The 15,275-nt window shown below is 39.9% G+C and overlaps 1 protein-coding gene across 1 annotated transcript in view; it reads right to left on the reverse strand.

Moving 5' to 3' along the window:
- Nucleotides 1–14,478, reverse strand: part of RAB27B (RAB27B, member RAS oncogene family) — a 55,503-nt gene extending 41,025 nt beyond the window's left edge. The window contains exon 1 of the mRNA XM_045790141.2: nucleotides 14,210–14,478. The gene's annotated coding sequence lies outside the window, so the exon portion shown is untranslated. The remainder of the gene's footprint in view (nucleotides 1–14,209) is intronic.
- Nucleotides 14,479–15,275: the final 797 nt, after the last annotated feature.

The raw sequence follows: 15,275 nt of genomic DNA on the forward strand, positions 1-15,275 counted from the left end.
CAAAAATGGGAAACAGGTGGCATTAAATAAACCATGCAAAGGACACTTGTTTACAGCATGAGAAACTGAAAGGTAAGAAACTGAAACAAGACAGCGTCACCTTGTGTGCCCTCAGCTGGGAACCCGCACTTCAGGAGACTCAAAGTTTCCCCCACGTCTATGCATGTTTGTGAATGACCACAAAGATACCAGCAGTATTGATCTTGGAGTTACAAATGAAGCGTAGCTAGTAGGCAAATGCATAAATCTACAACTGGCAAATGATGCGGATTGGTTGTATGACTTCCCAAAACTAACACTATTATATTTTGGCCAATTAGCACATTAGCCACAATTAGAATATCAGACTATGGAGTGGAAAGGAGGGGCCTGAGGGAATGGGGCCAGCGACAGGTATGCTTTGATTTTCTTACGGAAATGAGAGAAAGGTTAGAGCAAAGGCAAGAGGAGCAGATCCCAGGGGAGCAGCCAGGGAGTCTGACAAGGGACTCCGGTCCCTGGGACAAGGATAGGAGAAGCAAGGTGAGCCTAAAATGGACACAGCATTAACCGATTTCACAACTGTACTTTTTCTTATTGCAGTGACCCTATTATTATACCCATGATTGCTTCACTAGTGGAATTCAGGAGGACTGTTTTCTTTCCCAATAGATTCCTACCCTAAACTTAGAAAAATATTGTCAGGCTCTATGACCAGGTATTGTAATGCCAGGATGTCTCAGGGAAAAGAAGCCTGATACATAATGTGTTGATTTTGGCCAAATTGTTAGTAAAAGTTGTAACTCCTGGTTCTCGGGGGAGACTCTTCTTTCTAGTTAATGATGAAAAATGTCATGAAACCTGGAACTGGAACAGCCACTCCCATCTCCCCCACACCGCTGTTTCTGACACCAATATAGACACACGCTAGGCCAAAAGTGGTGGAAAGGCAGATTGGGAAAGACACATGTGAATTTTGTAGGACTAATAGCAAAGCAGATTAGTCTGTTCAGTTAGGATGCTGCACATAGTAGGTCCTCCAGGGATCAACTATGTTAGCAGTAGCTCTACATTAAAACTGATTAGCTCATGAAGTGAAAATTCAGTCCCTTTTCCCTCTCTATTTGGCTTATCACATTCAGCAAATATACTGGGAATATTAGCACCCACGAGCTCTGTAGATAGCTCAACTCAGGGCTATCTGTCATGGCTCATGACTAATTCAATGTCTTTTTCCACAGGGTTATTTCTCGTGGAAGATACTGACATATAGAAAAACCATAATTGTACCTGTGTTTTATGCATGAAATTGGCTTGGTTCTTAAAGTCACACCCTTGTTATTTCAGGCCCCACCCTGATTACTATGACACTGAAGCCATCTCACGGTTGTGGAATGGCTTTCCTTCTAGTTCTGTGGTACTTGCACTTCCTGTCCTTCATTGGGACTGTGATACTAAACCTATTTGAAGGGCAACTGACATACAGATTCTAGCATATGAGGGATGGTTGCTCTAATAGTCATGGTTTTAAACATTATTTTAATCTTGATTATCTGAAATGGAAGAAAAATGTATAGCTCCCATTTGGTCGAAGTTTAGAAAATTTGAAGACATTTTTCAAGGAAGACTTCATTGTTTACATTTATATTTAGAAGAACAGAAATAATCCCCTGTTACCATATGACATTTGAACGTGCTGGAATCAAGGAGACTGAGCTGAAGGTTAGGATAGGTCTGATTTCCAAATAAGCCAGTTGGCTCTGCTTTATTGTGTAATAGTGTAACACTGGTCCCCTGGCCCTGCTGATATCAGCAGACACACACCCGTGCGGCTTACATCTTCCTTTCTTCTTAGTGGTCAGCAGGTGCCATGTTAGTTATTCAACATCTTCAATAGTACCCCTAGTCCCTGGGAACCGGGAGAGGAAAGAGGAGAGACGAGTTCAAATATATCCCTGAGGCTATTTTAAATTTTTTTTAATTTTTATTTATTTACTTTTAAAGATTTTATTTATTTATTTGACAGAGAGAGAGACAGCCAGCGAGAGAGGGAACACAGACAGGGGGAGTGGGAGAGGAAGAAGCAGGCTCCCAGTGAAGGAGCCTGATGTCGGGCTTGATCCCAGGACTCTGGGATCACGCCCTGAGCTGAAGGCAGACGCTTAACGACTGAGCCACCCAGGTCCTGATGCTATGTTTAAAATCACTTCAAGTGCAAGTTCTCCTATGAGAAGCACCTTCTTAATATACGGTAGATTAACACTACTAAAATAAAAAAAATAAATTTTATTAAAAATCTAAAATTATAGGTACACTCTACCACAAAGCTTTAATACCTATGAAATATAAAATATTTAAGTATATCAAATAGAAGTATTAAATATATTATATACTAAATAGGAAAATTAAATATTAAAATATAAAATATTTAATAAATTTTAAATATTGCATATGGTGCTAATTTATTTTAATGTCTTTCTGAACCTCAATCACCAGAAAAAGTTGTAGCACAAACCCCAGTCAGATTATGCTACTCGCTGACACAATACCCAGTGACAAATGGGTAGATTTGAAGGACAGTGATTGACTTTTTAGAGTTTTACAGTCTCTGTTCATTAAAAAAATAGTACAAATGCAAAAAAATTAAAAAGGCATGAATTGAAGATATTTACAACACATATTTTTGTCTGAAACTAGCAAATCTAAGGTAAAATGGTTGCAGCAATCCCCCAGACTAAGAATATTTTTTAAATAGGCATTTTTTTCTCTTAAAAGTAAAAGATAAAACCTAACAGCAATGAATATCTTAAACTATATTGTAATCAATGTTTTGATTTCTGCTTTGACCCATACCATAGGAAAAAGGATTTCTACCTATCCTCTTTATATGCTCCTAATGGTTACTTTCTTTGTCCTTCTTGATATTATCATCTAAGCTTTGGTGGACTTCAGACTGTCTGGATAAATCACATTATGCTTAAAAATTAGTTGAAAATATCTGTCTAAATCTCTATTCAAACATAAAGCTTTATAGAAATCTTTTCCTGAAAAATAGTTCAAAACCTGATGTCTTTGAAAAGAGACTGGAAATGAATTCAGTGCATTTGATTAAATGTTCTGGTAGTTCTTCAAAAAAAAAAAAATTTAAAATTAAAATTAAAATTAAAATAAAAAATCCCATAAGACCCTCCTAAAAATTCCTGTAGTTATCTGACCTAGGCTTTTCTTACAGTGGAATAAATAGAAGCTTGCTTATGTAACCCTTCTTACAAACAAGTGGGTCAACTACTTCCATGTCAGTTTTCTAAACTTCACTGACTTGAAATTATTCTTTGGAGATAAGCCAAGTACAGATAGAAAACCAGGTCCAAATTTTCCCACGATGAACTACCTAGTTGACTTTGGGCTATTTCTTACACAGCAGCCTTCTGCTAGCAGCCACTTGACCTACCTTGCTGCTTGCCAACACTTCCGAATATGTTACTGTGGCCACTGTGGGACTCTGTTTTACTGACTATAATCAATAGGGTATATTTTTATCTCTAAGGAAAGTCAAACTGTTATCTTTGTGATTCCTGTGAATCATGTAAGTCCTCAATTCTGAACCATTTTATTTTATGTAATAAGTCAGTTTTTCTAGACTGACAGGTTAGAAATTGGACTGAATACTATACTGGTGTCTATTTCGGAAGGTAACAACTCAGAGGACAGGAATGGTTTTAAAGATTACTCTAAAATTACCCAGATGCAATCAACCAAGAGATCTTTGGTGTCATGGATCTAAAAGGTTGGCCATTTAGGGGCGCCTGGGTGGCACAACAGTTAAGCGTCTGCCTTCGGCTCAGGGCGTGATCCCGGCGTTATGGGATCGAGCCCCACATCAGGCTCCTCCGCTGGGAGCCTGCTTCTTCCTCTCCCACTCCCCCTGCTTGTGTTCCCTCTCTCGCTGGCTGTCTCTATCTCTGTCAAATAAATAAATAAAATCTTTAAAAAAAATAAAAAATAAAAAAATAAAAAAATAAAATAAAAGGTTGGCCATTTAGTTTGCAGTTGTGGGCCTGGACCTGGCTAGAGATTATGCAGCCGTTTATAAGCCCATCTCTTATGCTAGCAGCTGGCTGAGGTTGGCTCAGAAAAATGCTACCATTCCTGATGGAAAAAACGCTTAGCCTGGTTAATCAATTACAGTTACCTCAGTCTGCAGACTAACCACAGTGTCTGCCAGCTTACCACCTGAGTCTACTTACATACATTTGTAATGTTTATCCATGAGACAGGAAACGGAGAACTTACTGGCAAGAATATACAGTCAAGTGTTATGGACGGTAATGGTGAGCAAGCCTCAACCTCTATCACAGGGCCAATTCCCTTCCTGAGGATTGACTTCAGAGACTCTACAGAAGGACACCAATGACCCTTTCTACAAAGGGATGTGACTGTATTTTCAGAACTAGGGATTTGAAACTCATCTAACCCAGCATCTGCTCTTAATAATGGAAGATTTTATATGGTAACTGCTCCAGAATTTTCAGGCCATAGAATCACCAACAACATGGACCACATTAGCTTCTATTTATAAAGTTCTTTTTTTGCCCCACATTGTTCCCCTACAATTCTATTCATATGCCTGGAACTTCTAAGGTTACGCATGCCTTTGGATTTTTGCTACATAAAGTAAATATGCTCACTGGGAAGAGTAATTCATTAGCTGTTTGCAGTCATAGCTACTTGAGCAGAATTTAACTCATCAGAAAGACTGGTCAAGAAGCCACTAATTCCCCATCTTAGAAGCAACAAAATATCAAAAGAGAAAAATGGGCTCTGAGACAAAGTTCTGAAAAAGAACAATTTTCCCTTGACAAGTACTAAAAAGGAAGTTCTTTGCTCCACTTTCAATGAATGTCAAAGAAAAAAAGACTCAAGGAGACAATTTTACCTCCGTGACAATATAGAGTATGTAATAAAATTTTTTGTCCAGGCAAGAGTTTAGGGGCATAGGGAATGCTTGGCCTTATAAGAAGCTAACTTATTTTCAATTATGTAGGAGAAGCTGAGGATATATCATTTATCTAAAATGTCTGCAAAAAAGAATCTTTTATTTCTTTCTCAATAAAGCTTCAGGACAAAAGCAACTACTCTTAAGAATGTTATGGATTTACTCATAGACACCATTGCTAGAGTGTAAATGTGCTTCTGGAAACTCAACACTGGAATGATTATCATAAAAATATTTATTCTCTTTAGTTTTAGTCTCAAATCATTTCAGATCCAGTTAAGTGGGATAATTTCAAAGTAATGGTAATAAAGTGATATTTGCTGATTAAAAAACAAAAAAATAATGGAAGAAACCCAGTGTTCATCATAGATGAATGGATAGAGAAGGTGCAGTATGTGTACACACACACACACACACACACACACACACACACGGAATATTACTCAGCCATTAAAAAGAATGAAATCTTGCCATTTGAGACAACATGGATGGACCTAGAGGGTATAGCGCTAAGCGAAATAAGTCAGTCAGAGAAAGATAAATACCATATGATTTAACTCGAATGTGGAAGTTAAGGGGAAAAAACTAATGAACAAAGAAATAAAGAGACAAAAAAACAGATTCTGAAATACAGAGACCAAACTGATGGCGGTCAGAGGGGAGGTTGCTGGTGGGGGGATACGTGAAATAAAGGGGATTAAGAGCACACTTATCTTGATGAGCACTGAGAAATGTGTAGAATTGTTGAATCATTATATTGTACACCTGAAACTAGTGTAACACTGTATATTAAATATACTTGAATAAAAATAAAATTAAAAATTAAAAAAAGATATTATTCAAGATCCTGTCTACTCCTTAGGCTTTTCCTAATTAGTGACAGATATACGTTCTTAGTACTGGGAGTGCTAGAGAGCATATCAGGCCAAGAGAAAAACTTTAAATAGTTAAAAACTTTTACTTCTGCCCTTATTTGCCCTTTCCCTCAAGACCCCATGGTTTGGAGAAGACCTCACTGTCACCCACCCACAACATTCAGTTCAATTTTGCCTTTAAGTCATTCCTTGGGCCCATTCTGGCAATTGTGTTAAAAGAAACTAGACTCATAAAGATCATGGCTGGAAGACATGGGGACATGTTTGTTTACTTTAACCTTATTTCATCTTTTTCATATCTTGGCAAATACACTGCACGCATGTCTGAAACCTCAACAAAATATATGTAAAAAAAAAAAAAAATTATCCCAAACAGAAAGTGGTAGTAAGGAAAAGTGGAATTTGCAAAACTGCACCCATTAAAATGAAAATGACCAAGCTTCTGATGTTCTTACACGGTGACCGAGATTTGAAAACTGGTGCATGGAATGAATGCATTCTTTTGGTGGTAATAATTCAAAGCTGAAAATGGTGGTGGGTGTTGTCAGCCTTTAATCAAGGACTCGTTATCAATGCAAATTTCATCCTTGACAACGATATCAAAGAGTTACAACTGATAGGGATCTGCAAAGGTTCATCATAAGTTACAGCTTTCATGAAAAACACATTTGCAGAACGAGATGTTGGAAATGATGTTTCCATAACAAAGAATGCTTTACACACCTGGAATCCAGAAGGGAAAGAGAGAACACCTCAACTGGACAAGCGGGCATGCAGAGTGTTCTCATACTAGTTACTTAATAATCAGAGATACTTGAAATGGAGAGTGAGAGGCAGCCATATGGTTGTATAAAGAATGTTTTTAAATGTAATAAACTATTCCCGGGACTTTTTCAAACAGTGAACTAGAAAGCGTGTTATCATGGGGATGGAGAGGGGATGGGAGAAAGGGGGTAGGAAAGAGAGAATAAGTCTCCCTAAACTTGGTCAATCATTTGACATATATTTACACTTGATAACATTTTACATATTGTTCATTACTAGAGAATGATTCTTTAACTTTTAGAACTTCAAGATTTTTTAAAATTATTTTTTAAAGATTTTATTTATTTGTCAGAGAGAGAGAGAGAGAAAGAGGGCACAAGCAGGAGGAGGGACAGAGGCAGAGGGAGAAGCAGCCTCCCACCGAGCAAGAACCCCGAGATCATGACCTGAGCTGAAGGCAGACGCTTAACCGACTGAGCCACCCAGGTGTCCCTCTTTAAGATATTTTTTATGCTTTGGTGAGTAGATCTTGAGATTAAAATTGTCATAAAGTCAGTCATAGCAGAGCTAGAACAAAGCTCCCTAATAAAATGAAGAAAATGGGAGGTAACTGGTTTTTCAGTTGAGACTGGCCAGGTATCAGTTTTACAGCATGATAGTAATAAGCCCAAATTAATAGATTCAATCGCTCTGGGAATCTGCTGGGTTTTTCCATCCCATGGCTCTAGAACACATTCTTAACTGAGACGCCTGTCATTTACACAAGGGGCTCCTGAGAATACAGAGCAGAATTCTAGAGAAAGGAAGTGTTCCTTGAAGTGACTGCCCCACAGAGAGGGATAAATGATGTCATATTCATAAACTAAGAGCTAACGGCATTTTAATACAGTCTTCCAATTTAACATAATGATAACAATAATGACGATAACTATATATAATTAGATAGAACCTTGCATTTCCCCTCTTCTCAGAACTTAAATGTCTTTATTAGCCAAAGCGATCCGTGCTTACAGAAAAAGAAGAAAATCATGAGTCTGATGTTATGGCTACTACTTCTCCCTGAGAGATGGCACTTGGTCTTATGGATTTAGCCAGCATATCTCAGTTGCTGTCACCTGACCTCTTCTAGGAGGTCCCGATCCCAGAAGCCATTTCCCTGAACATATCCAATTGAATGAGCACAGGTACCCACATGCACTACATCTTTCTCCCCCAACTTGCTTTGCCTCTTTTTATACCTAATTTCAATTTGGGGAACCACTTTTCATTCATCTATCGACTCCTTAAAAGCAGCGAAATTTTATAAAAATTTCTTCTTTCTCGAAATAGCTGGTCAATGCCATTCTTGTTCATTATTTCTCTAATCTGACTTCTCTCTCCAACGTTACAATCACTGAGCTAACTTCAGATGTTATTTCCCATTCCTAACTCATCTCTCTACAATTTTAACCCCCTTAAATTTATCTTCCTGTTTATTATCACAATACTGCATTGAAACCACTAACTTAAACCCTACCTGGTGATGTTCAAATTATCTGTTCACAGATCTTTCTAACATACCAGATTCTAAGTTCTTCAAGAGCAGGAATTGTCTCATTCACCCTTTTACAACCAAAATACCAAGTATGCTGCTGACACACCAGAGGCACTTTGTGACTTTTTTCAATAAAAAATTCAGATATACAAAATTATGCCAGAGGTTAAATTGCTATTATCAGTTTTAATATGAGGAGCAGATCTTTTATTGCAATAAATACTGTTGTCAACTTTGATATAACTAATGCCATTTTCTCTAAAGTTTATGCTTTCCAGTTAGAATCTGTGTTCTTCAAGGGGTGTCAGTAATTCTTTGAGATCTTATTTTCATCTTTTGGATCAAATTATCACACACAATAACATGTTTATCGCAAAAAAGACTAATTCAAAAACAGTTTTGAACTATTTCTTTAATCTGAGAAATAAGACAAAGAAAACAGTTTCTACTAGTTATAAAATATTATGATGCAAACATGGCATCTTTCTTTAAATACATAGTCAACATTTATGAATTTGAATTCTTTTCTCTTGAAATAATTCTCTGTCCTCAAGCTGCCAAGACTCTCCTTGCATGTGGATATTTACTATATTGATTTTAAGAATCAATATCATTACTTTAGACCGACTGCACCAGACTTCAAGACTTTATTCACGAAAATCACCCTAATTCAACACTTTCCAGGAACTGACAGGAAACTAACTTCTGGTTTCCTGGCCCTCACACATGGGTTTATTTTAAATGTCAAAGCGTACTTTGAGAGAGTGAAAAACCATAAGGAGTCAGAACCATGAAGACCACACTTGATTAGAAACACTGGTACGAATGAGAAAGAAGACATTTGTGATTCAAGGGAAACCCATCTTTGTAAGAATTCAGTTATTATCATACAGAGAAAACCACACCACAGAATTCAAAGACTTCCTCCCACTTGGTACCAGAAACAGACGCACACCAGGCCTTCTCCAAGTCTGCAAAGGAGACCGAGTACAGGGCTTGATGCAGCTTTCCCCATCAGAGGACAACACACATCGGTCCTTACTCTCCACTTTTCATCTCGCCCTCACATTTATCTAGAGATGCCCTTATCTCCAGATACAAGGGATTCCATCAAGGGTAAGATATCAGGGATAATAAAGGTCATTTGATACAACCTCCCAGCACCGGCCATCTCTATAACAAAGAATTCTTAGAGTGGCGCATTCCTTGGTCTTCTTTGGTTTTATCCAGTCCCTTCAATGACTTCCTGAGTGGTGTTTCCAGCCTCACCTGGTGCCCCTCTCTCCACCCCCTACTTTCCACTTAAGCCCTCTGTCAGCTCACTGAATGCACCAAGCTCTTTCCCAGGTCGAGACCTCAGCAGGTGCTTTGGCTCTGTCTGGACTGTTCTGTCCTAACTGCCCACCTGACTGGCACCCAGACTGGCACCCAGACATCCTTCAGTCTCAACTGAAACACCAGTTTCCTCAGACAGTTCTTCTTGACCAATCCCAGCCTTATTTTTTCCCATTTTAAGAAGTTACTTGCGGTCACAATAACTTCTCAACTTTCTTTGACTTAAATTTTCTTTTAGTGTTTTCGATTCCTTCCCATTCTGGAACACTATTTTCTTTTTTGTAGAAAGAAGAGGGAAGCACAATAGAAACTGAGTAATTCTACTTTCACTTACATCCATTAAATTCCTTATTCACCGCTTTGCTTTAAACAATGCTAGAAGAATCTTTGGCTCTCCTTAGCATTTTTTCCAGGGTTCAGCCCACTCTGGGTTTTACTCTTCTTCATACTATCTTGACAGCTCACAACACCTTTGTAAGTATTTCTAATTATGTGTCCCTTTGTTCATCTGTTCTACAAGCCAATTTTTAAAATGGATTTTACTAGAGCCTCTGTGTAGCCTCATGAATTTTTCTAGTGGTCTCTCTTTGGGGATTATGCAAAATGCTCTTTTCAGCATTTGTTAGTTTATCTGAATTCGGTATTTTTAAGAACCCTGTCTTCTGTCAAAGTTGCCAATGATTCCAAGTTGCCACAGGCAATTATCACTTCCTGGTCCTCATCTCACTCTGCAGCTTTGCAGCATCTCACCCAAGTGACCATCCCTTTTTTTGGAAACACTTCCTGGCTTGGGTTCCATGACCACATTCTTTTGGGGGGAAAGGGGAAGTTTTTTACTGGCTCCCCTGCAAGATCCCTCGATGTCAGAATAAGCCAGCGTGTGGTCTTCTGGTGATATCCTCAAGAGCTGGGCTCTAAATAGCATCCATAGACTCTTTATTCCCAAATTTCTATGTGCAGCTATGACTTCTTCAAGTGCTCCAAATTCTATATCTAAAAGCCCAATCTGACATTTCCACTTGGATACCTAAACATACTTCAAAGGCTGAAAATGAATTCTGCATTTCCCTTCCAATTTTGTTTTTTCTCTTAGCTTTATCCACCTTAGGAAACAGCTTCACCACCTGTCTTGTATCTCCGTACGAAACCTGGTGATCGTTTCGGTTCTTCCTTTTCTTCAACCCACCCCTTAATCTGATTTGTCAGCAAGTCCTGTCAGCTCTGCCTTCAAACAGGTCCTGAATCTATTTCTTTCTCTCCAGGGCCACTGTTCCAACCCCAATCTATGCCACTGCCATCTGCTGGCATAACCCCCTACCTGGTCTCTTCTCTGCTCGTCCTAGGCTACATTCTCTTGAAGGAGGCCAGGGTGATCTTTTAGAAAGATGGCCTTCTCTGCAGCTTTTCCTTGGAATCATAGCGCATTCTCCTACCCCTCCCAGGTCACTCTCATTATTTCACATTACATTTTTTTTTAAATAGTGCTGAAACTTGTATAATTGCAATTTGTATATTGACTTAGGTGTCTATCTCTCTAAGCTAGAATGTAATTTCCATGATATTCACCTCTATTATCCACTGGCTTCGAAGAATACCAAGGCTCAGAGTATGCTTAGTCTCTGTTGAATGAATTTTCAAGAGACAATATCTAAAGTCTTCTCACTTCATTCAGAATAAAAATCAAAAGTCAACATGTTTTTCAGGACTTTCAAAGCCCTCTGTGATATGACCCCATTATCGTCCCTCCCCCGTTTCTTGCCACCCCAGCCCCCCTTCAGGTGTGTAGGCTGCTTTGATTCCTGGAAGATGCCAGGCAAACCCCTGCTTGTTATCCTTTCGGTCTGGAAAACTCTTCCTCCTCACAACCACATGGCTCACTCTCTGACTTCCTTCAGATCAATATTCAAAGATCATCTTCTCAGTAAGGCTTTCCCTGGGCACCGGATCTAAAATTTCAGCACCCGCTGGGCCACGCCACTGACACTTTCTGCATATCTCTGCTGCTTTACATCCTCTCCCAGCACTTATTTCTAAATGTAGTATAGATTCAGCTTGTGCGTATCTTGTTTATTCTCTGTCTCCCCAGTAAAAGGCAAGCGTATGGGGCCAGGGATGTTTGTCTGTTGTCTGTTTTCACTTCCGTCCACACAGAGCCCAGAACAGTGCTTGGCACTAAAAAATATTTGTTGAATAAATGAACAAGAAACTTAAATTATTGGTTTTTTTTTTAGAGGTGTTTTTTTTTTGTTTGTTTGTTTGTTTTTGACAGAGATAGAGACAGCCAGCGAGAGAGGGAACACAAGCAGGGGGAGTGGGAGAGGAAGAAGCAGGCTCATAGCGGAAAAGCCTGATGTGGGGCTCGATCCCAAAATGCCGGGATCACGCCCTGAGCCGAAGGCAGACGCTTTTAACAACTGAACCACCCAGGCACCCCTTAAATTATTTTTCTTAATACATGGAGCAGTTGTTTACTTAAAAAGATACCTTATTAAAGACTTTTTTGATTATGTGTTAAGCAGAGTTTTAGTCTTATTATTAGTAATCTAGACAAGTTTCCTTCATTTAAGGAGGACCTATGAGAGAAGGTTAATATTGGGAGGACATGAATAATAATAATGATGTTGAAGGACATGAAACAACTTAAGTAATACTCTCAACTCCATTTATGGGGTTTACAATAGGCTTTTATTATGCTTAGTGATGTTGCTACGTCCTACCACTATATCATAAACTTCAGCTCTAGGTACACCTAATAATGAGTAAAAAAATCATTGTCCTGTAGACACCAACTCTAGAAAGTGACATACTCTTTATGGGAAACACCTGGTTTGTCCTGTCTATTTTTACTGTAATTGTTTTCCTGCATCTCGACATTACAATTACTTGCTTAAGAGCTGACCTATTGGTTAAGCTACGTTGATGAATCAACTCAAGAAACTAGATTAATTGTGAGCTGAGCTTTATGTGAGTAGTTGGTCTATGTTTCATGCTCTACTGATCTGAAAGACCAAAAACCTAACCTGAAACTTTTCAGTGAGGGTGGGAAAACAGCAGATTTCTGTTCTGAACCACCTGGAGTTTTGGCTGACTTCCACTTTTCCAGAAAAAAACACAGTTAACTAAATGAAAAGCAACTCAGAAACCAGTAGATAATTTTAGAATAAGCTGGTGTGCCAAGGAGCAGAGAAGACCAATGTATTAGGGTTACCTTCACTATCAGGTCAAATATTCCTGTTCCAGAAATGGCCTGTGAGAGTTGTCATTTGCTTACATTTGATAGATTCCCTTTATTCCTTCTTGGCAACTATGAGAACAGGCTCATCCAGTTTCATCTGAAATGTTTTGTTTTCCTTTCGAAAGTAATGATGGTAACATTTTATGAGAGGCCCATAATCCTTACGCAGAAAAGCCTCATTAATTAACTACCCATCAAGATTACCCTTTTTCGGTCATCCATAAGAATCCCCTCTTGCTTTAAGAAGGGTTGATCCCATCTGGGTAGAGAATCATGCTAAGAAACTACGAAAAGTAACTCTTTAGGGGGAATGGCACAAAGCAAGTATGGATCTCAATACTACAATGTGGATTTTATAATAATTTGAAAATTCAACAAACTTAAATTCCTAAGGCTATAATGCCAAAGTCCATCTTTTCTGTTAACTTCTCAAATTTAGAACCACACAACCATGCATATAAGTACATATATTTATTTTTAACATCACTGAATATGTGTGACTGTAACAAAATATTAAGAATAGCACACATTTTTAAAAATAGTACCAAATCAAAATTCAAAGCCACTGTTACGTTAAATAATAATTTTGTTGTTAATAACCCTGGAACTACATTCATTAATTTGGGCTTAATTAAATAATGTACCATTTAATCAACTGGAACCTTATACCCTTTATTTTAGATCTTGAAATGAAAAGCCAGTAGACATGTTCCAGGGGTGATGATTTTAACCAAACACAGCTTCTCCCTAGTAATACAGCTCCAGCTTTCGCTAGTCACCTCTTCAGCATTTTTCAAATAATTAAATTCTGTTGTATGGGATGGGAAACTCTCGGAAGCGAAGGTACTGTGGCCACTTGAACAAGCGCACATGCACACACCCTAGTAGCTGCCATGTGTGGATTAGAATTTGGAAATCACTGAGCAAAAAAACTGGAAGACGGAAATTACTTTTGATTTCTCTGTGGCTACACCTGAGGCAGTGCAAAGAAATGTCCTATCACTTAGCTGGCTTGGCTCACTAAAATACGTCCCCTTCAGTGAAACTCTAAATACATCATTATTGTTGTTGTTATCATCATCATCATCATCATCGTCGTCGTGATTATTTTTAATGAGTTTGGCTATTTGGGGATACAGATGGAAGGAAATTGGCATTGCTGTGATGGGTTTTTTTGGGGGGCGGGGGGGTGGTGTGTGTTTGTTTAATCCTAACCAGCTGTTTGCTACGGAAATACCCAAACAGAGACAGCCGGCTCGGGTTTCCCGGGACTCCGGGGGCGGCCTCCCGGGGCCCCGGGATGGCTGCGGACCCGCGCGCTCGCGCCCCGCACCGGCTCGCGCAAGGCACACGCTCCGCTCGGCTCGCCCCTCTCCCGGCCTGCCGCTCCCCATCCACGTCTCACTTCCTTCTCGCAGGCCAGCCGCGGAGAACACCCGGAGTGGGTGGGAACGCATTCCAGCAATAACAGCCCGGCTTCCCCAACTCACCAGCCTGCGAAGTTTCCTCGGCGAGAGGGCTGGGTGTCAGGTTTCAGAGGTCTCCGTCCCCTCTCCCAAGCCCTTGAACTCCGGGGCTCCCACGCCAGCGACCACACGGGATCTGCTCTACAGGGCGACCCTCATGGGGACAGCTCCTTAGTTTCCGACCGCGGCTCGGGATCGGTCCCCTGCCCCTGCCCGTCGTGACTGCCAGTGGCAGGACTTGTAGCACCACCCCTGAGTCGGCCCAGCCGCCGCCGGGATCTGGAAGGTTTGTGTAAGAGGAAGGCGTGTCTCCCCGTCCTAACGCGGACGTGCCGAGCTCACCTCGGGCAAATCTTGCTGGTGACTCAAAGGCGCTGGGCTTCTGGTTAATTCTCCACACTGCGGAGCTGTAAGCCCTAGCAGCGGGCTCATTTTTATTCCTCTATTTTCTCGTTGTCTTCTTTGATATCTCTTATTCGAAGAGCCCAGGGCACTATGCGAACTGCTTCCAAGGCAGTGCATTCTCTCCTCCCAGGGGATGTCTCATTAACAAGGGAGAGAGCGAGGAATTGCCAGTGGAGAACACAGAAGGGCCCCGGGAAATAAAAGGGGACCTAATAAAATTAGTGCTTTGGAAGGTGAGACCTGTTAATGTGAATACATTAATCAGTATACACCATCCTAATTTTTTGCCTCCTAATGTCACTTCGGAGATCAGTAGAGTAGTAAATAGAAGTCATGTGTATGACATCAAAGGAAATAAAGAGCATCCACATTCACTGAACAAATAACTATGAAGTACCTACTATGTGGCCGACCCTGCTCTAGAAACATTGGCTCCTTCTGTCCACAACAGAGATCCTGGCTGGCTCTCTTGAGTCACAGCATAGACAGACGCTGGAATCCCTAGTTCATGGACTGATGATAAAGGGGAGAATCCAAGGTTGCATACATATAATAATAATTGAATTAGTCCTCCATGAAGAAAATGTCAATGTTCCAAACCATTGTTGGGAAACAATGAGATGCTATTTAAATTTTAATTGTTTGACCCAGTTCTGACAGGGGGCTTTAGGGACAATCTGGGAGG

The sequence above is a fragment of the Ursus americanus genome, chromosome 19 (genome assembly GCF_024610735.1).
Source record: "Ursus americanus isolate L20-20 chromosome 19, mUrsAme1.1.p, whole genome shotgun sequence".
Taxonomy (NCBI): Eukaryota; Metazoa; Chordata; class Mammalia; order Carnivora; family Ursidae; genus Ursus; species Ursus americanus.